The 5,476-nt window shown below is 42.7% G+C and overlaps 1 long non-coding RNA gene across 1 annotated transcript; it reads left to right on the top strand.

The window, feature by feature from the left end:
• The first annotated feature begins 3,154 nt into the window (after positions 1-3,154).
• LOC123334546 lies at positions 3,155-4,755 on the top strand. The gene is made up of 2 exons (XR_006552565.2): positions 3,155-3,355; positions 4,224-4,755. It is a non-coding gene; the product is annotated as an uncharacterized LOC123334546 (long non-coding RNA).
• Positions 4,756-5,476: the final 721 nt, after the last annotated feature.

A 5,476-nucleotide genomic window follows, 5' to 3' on the forward strand; every position in this document is an offset into this window, starting at 1 on the left:
TTACCTCCCCATCATCACCGTCTTGATCCCTTCACCTCTCTTTCTTTTTATGCAGTACAATTTAGCTGTGTCTCAGTTGTCTCAGTGGTATTTCCTACTCCTACTGTTTAAAATACGAAAATCCTTTATCCTGAAGATGACAAGCAAAAGATGCTCCAATTATCAACTGATATTCATCCTCCTAGGAAAGGTGGTTGGAAGTGTGTGTAAGAGGCAGGAGGGTAATTTTAAATAATAACTAATTTTGTTTTTCTATCAGATATATATTTGGAAATTAATTTTGGGATGTGGGTTCGATCCCTGGTCTGGGAACTAAGATTCCCACATTCCTTGGGACAACTAAGCCTGTGTGCTCTAGAGCCTATTTGCCACAACTAAGACCGAACAGAAGCAAATAAACTAAGTAATTTAAAAAAGAAATAAAACTGGTTTTGTTTTTCAAGAATTTTTACTTCTCCTCTCCTGGTTTTTGGTAGGTTGCTCAGTGCCGTGGTGATTGACTGGATATGAAGGATGATAGAAACGGATGTGTCAAGGATGACTACAAGGTTTTAACAGTGTGGATGACAAAAGAATGGTTGTCTTTGCAAAAGCAGGGAGATTAGGAAAAGCAACTACTTTCTCCATAACCCTAATGGATATTAGTAGTAGGTGAGAAATGAGAATTTTATTTTGGACATGTACGTTTTGAGATGATAGTAATACTCTGAAGTGAAACATTAAGATAGTAGAAGTTGCATATGAGTGTGGTATAAGTGGAAGATCAAAGATTGAAGGTGAAAGACTTAGGAATTGCCAGCATGGAGGCGGGGGCGGGAGCAGAGAAACTGCAAAGATTCTCTCACAGAATATGTACAAAAGGTGATTGAGGAAGGCAGGGCAAACGGAAAGAATCCAGAAACATCTAGCAAAGAAAGGACGGAAAGGTACGAAGAGAATCAGAGTGTTACAGCATTCCAGAAGTCAAATGAGGAAAACATTCAAACAAAACAGTATCGAACGTTATGAGCTTTTAATAATGGCATGCATTATTTCAGTTGAAATTCTCACTAATTGTATGATTGACTTACTGTTATTAGACCTCTTCTCATTAATGAAGAAACTGACTTAGGAAGCTCACATAATTTGTCTGAAGTCATAGAGCTGGTGGTCAAATCAAGACCAGGAGGACCCTAAAAATCCAAGTTCTTACACTCTACTGTACAGAATGCATTGAGAATCCAGGGTTTTTATGCAACTGTTTAATCCTCATTGTGTACCAGGCTACTGTGTGTCTTTTATATACTTACTGAATTCTCCACACTCTTCAGCTCTACTGTCTCCAAATAAAATATAGAGAAGTGTCATGTAACTTAATCAAAAACCTCATGGTTGGTAAGTAATGGAGTTAGGACTTGAAATCTGTCAGTCTATTCCCAAGTTTATATAAAAAAAGGTTAAGCAGGGTAGGGGAGCCATTATTCCATTTCAGCAGTTAAGGAAAATCAACTCCTTTATCACTTTGCAATATATTTCATGGGATGAAATTTTGAAACCGCTGTCTTAGCCTATCCAGTCTCCTTTGCATGGTATCCACCTTGCAGGCTCAGCCTCTCAGAAAATCCTAACATCTTACCCATTCCATGGGCTGCTGCTGCTTTTTCTCCTTTTTGTTCTCAGTCATTGCAGGGAACTTGAAGTTCCTGAAGAGCCCAATTCAGTTGAGTCAGATTTTAGCTGCAATTATAAAACGGCTGACTGTTCTAATGTTGTAAAAATGTTCATCGCATAGGTATTATTTACTTTTTAAAAAAAAACTCCATTTCTTTTCTTTCTGATCAAAACCAGGACAAATATTAAATAAAATTTTTCCACCACCTCTTAAGCTAGTGTTTCCTCTTCACTCCCATGAATGGATAGGGTAGCAGTGGTTCAAGTGAAATTTTATGTACTTATTACAAGCAGAAGGGGTGTGTGTGTGTATCTGTGTGTGTGTGTGTGCTCGCGCATGCATGTGCTCAGTTGTGTCCGACCCTTTGCAGGCCCGTGGACTATAGCCATCAGGCTCCTCTGTCCATGGAATTTTCCAGGCAGGAATACTGGAGTGGGTTGCCAGGTTCTACTCCAAGGAATCTTCCCAACCCAGGGATTGAACCCATGTCTCTTATGTCTCCTGTAATGGCAGGCAGATTCTTTACTACTAGTGCCGCGAAAGTAGGGTGGCCAGATTTAACAAATGAACATACAGGATGCTCATTTGAATTTGAATTTCAGGTAAACAACAAATTAAAAAAATTTTGTGTAACATGCTGAAAGGAAATATTCACTGCATATCTGAAACTGAAATTTAACTAGGCATCCTGTATTTTATCTGGCAATTGTACCAGACTATGAATTCAGATCATCTTTTTTGGACTTGGAAATTCAAATTAATTCATCCCAGTAACTCATAGTATGAAATGAGAAATGTGCAAAATGCTGCGTCTGAGAGTCTGTTCCATTTGAACTCACCTGGAGATATTTATAAACCATACTTCCTGAGTACTCAGAGGCTGTGGGCAAGGACGCCCACATTCCTCAGGCAATGGTGCAAGGAGACATAGCTAACACAGAATGAAATTTTATTTGTGGTATAATTTGAATCTGAGTGACTTTCAGCTCTCTGGTTTCACAGCAAATTTGAGCATTCACTGGCTCAATCTATCTAACTGAAAATTAGAGTCAATTCTGCAATTTTCAAATTTATTTAAATCAAGTGAAAACTATTTGTAGTTCCTCCAGAGCATCTCCTTTTTAGTCTTAAGCATCTGGTTTAAGTCTTGAGGTATCCTAAATTTTCTACTGCATTACTGACTTTCTCACTTGTATACTGTACTAACTTCGTGTGTGGGTGCTAAGTTGCTTCCATTGTGTCCAACTCTTTGCAAGCCTATGGACTGTAGCCCACCAGGCTCCACTGTCCGTGGGATTCTTGAGGCAAGAATAAATACTGGATTGGGGGTTGCCATGCCCTCCTCCGGAGAATCTTCCTGACCCAGGGATTGACCCACATCTCTTATGTCTTCTGCATTGACAGGTGGGTTCTTTACCACTAGTGCCACCTGGGAAGCCCATATTAACATCAGGCCATTTAAATTATCTATAAAACAATATCCAATCAGAAAGAAATGTGATTACAGAGGATCAGCCAAAATGGCAGCATAGAAAGACACTGAGTGAACCTCTTCTCATGGGCAAACAGAAATTGCGACTATTAACAGCAATGAAAAAGACTGGAACCTGCCAGAAAAGACTTTTTACAGCTGAAGATAAAAAGAAGGAACCACAACAAGATAGGTGGGATGAGTTGAGGAATAGTCAAGCCCCACACCTCCAGGTGGGTGATCTACAAACAGGAGAATAATTACAACTGCAGAGATTCTCTCCAAGGAGTGAGGGGTCTAACCCCACATCGGGTTCCCTGGCCTGAGGGTCCTGTGCCAAGATGAGACCCAGAATGTTTGGCTTTGAAGGCCAGCAGGACTAGCTTTTGGGACACCCAGAGGGCTGTGGGACATAGAAACACCGTTTTATTTTGGGGGGAAGTTTTTTTTCTTATAATTTATTTTTAATTGGAAGATAATTGCTTTACAATATTGAATTGGTTTCTGCCATGTGTCAACATGAATCAGCCATAGGTATAGGTATGACCCCTCCTTCTTGTAGCTTCCTCCCGCCTCCCACCCCCTCCCACCCTTCTAGGTTGGGTTTGACCTCCCTGCATCATACAGCGAATTCCCACTGGCTATATATTTCACATATGGTAGTGTATATGTTTCCATGCTAGTCTCTCCATTTGTCCCACCCTCTCCTTCCCCTGCTGTGTCCACAGTCTGTTCTCTATGTCTGCGTCTCCATTGTTGCCCTGCAAATAGGTTCATCAGTAGCGTCCTTCTAGATTCCATTTGTTGTTGTTGTTCAGTTGCTAGGTTGTGTCTTGACCCTTTGTGACCCCATGGACTGCAGCACACCAGGCTTCCTTGTCCTTCACTATCTCCCAGAGTTTGCTCAAACCCATGTCCATTGAGTTGGAGATGCCATCCAATCATTTCATCCTCGATTGCCCCCTTCACCTCCTCCCCTCAGTCTTTACCAGCATCAGGGTCTTATCCCATGGAGTCAGCTCTTCATATCAGGTGGCCAAAGTATTTGATTCCAAATATGTGCATTGATATATAATATTTGAAAAACACCTCTCTTTAAAGGGCACAAAATCTCACATGCTCTGGGGCTCAGGGCGGAAGTAGTAATTTGAAAAGAACCTGGGTCAGACTTACCAGATACTTTTGACGAGTCTCCAAGAGAAGCAAGAGGCAACTGGAGCTCACTCTGGGGACACGGACACTGGAAGAAGCCCTTATTGAGAGTTTGTTCTCCCACATGGACACTGGGGCTGGTCAACACCATTCTGGAATCCTCCCTTTAGCTTACTGATCTTGGGACCCAGCTCAACTCCACACCCAGTACTGTAATACCTCAGGCCAAGCAACTAATAAGCAACTCACAGCCCTGCCCAGAAGAGAGACTGCCTTAAAACTCCCTGAGCCCACAGCTTCCCACAGACACAGCTGTGCCAACCAGAGGGTCCAGGACCTGAACCACACACTGGTATGCAGGCCCTAGACTCGGGACCCCCAGGGCCCTGCAGCTAGAGACCCTGCAACCCAGCTCCATCCACAAGTGGGCAGGCATCAGCCCCCAAATACCAAGCACCAACTACCATAAAGCCTGTCCTCACCTCCCAGACGGCCTAATCCACCAGCAGGCAGACACCAGCACCAAGACAACAGCCCCACAGCCTGCAGACCCAGCTCATCAATCAGCAGGCCAACATTACCAAATGATATAATCAAGGGATCAATGCAAGAAAAAGATATAACAATTATAAATACAAATGCATCTATAGAATCACCTAAATGCATAAGCAAATACTAACAGACATAAAGGAGAAATTGACAACAACACAATAATAGTAGGGGACCTTAATACCCTACAGAGACATTACTTTGCCAGCAAAGGTCCATCTAGTCAAGTCTATGGTTTTTCCAGTGGTCATGTATGGATGTGAGAGTTGGACTGTGAAGAAAGCTGAGCGCCGAAGAATTGATGCTTTTGAACTGTGATGTTGGAGAAGACTCTTGAGGGTCCCTTGGACTGCAAGGAGATCCAACCAATCCATTCTGAAGGAGATCAGCCCTGGGATTTCTTTGGAAGGAATGATGCTAAAGCTGAAACTCCAGTACTTTGGCCACCTCATGCGAAGAGTTGACTCATTGGAAAAGACTCTGATGCTGGGAGGGATTGGGGGCAGGAGGAAAAGGGGATGACAGAGGATGAGATGGCTGGATGGCATCACTGACTCGATTGATGTGAGTTTGGGTGAACTCCGGGAGTTGGTGATGGACAGGGAGGCCTGGTGTGCTGTGATTCATGGGGTCGCAAAGAGTCGGACACAACT

Source organism: Bubalus bubalis, chromosome 7 (assembly GCF_019923935.1).
Source record: "Bubalus bubalis isolate 160015118507 breed Murrah chromosome 7, NDDB_SH_1, whole genome shotgun sequence".
NCBI lineage: Eukaryota > Metazoa > Chordata > Mammalia > Artiodactyla > Bovidae > Bubalus > Bubalus bubalis.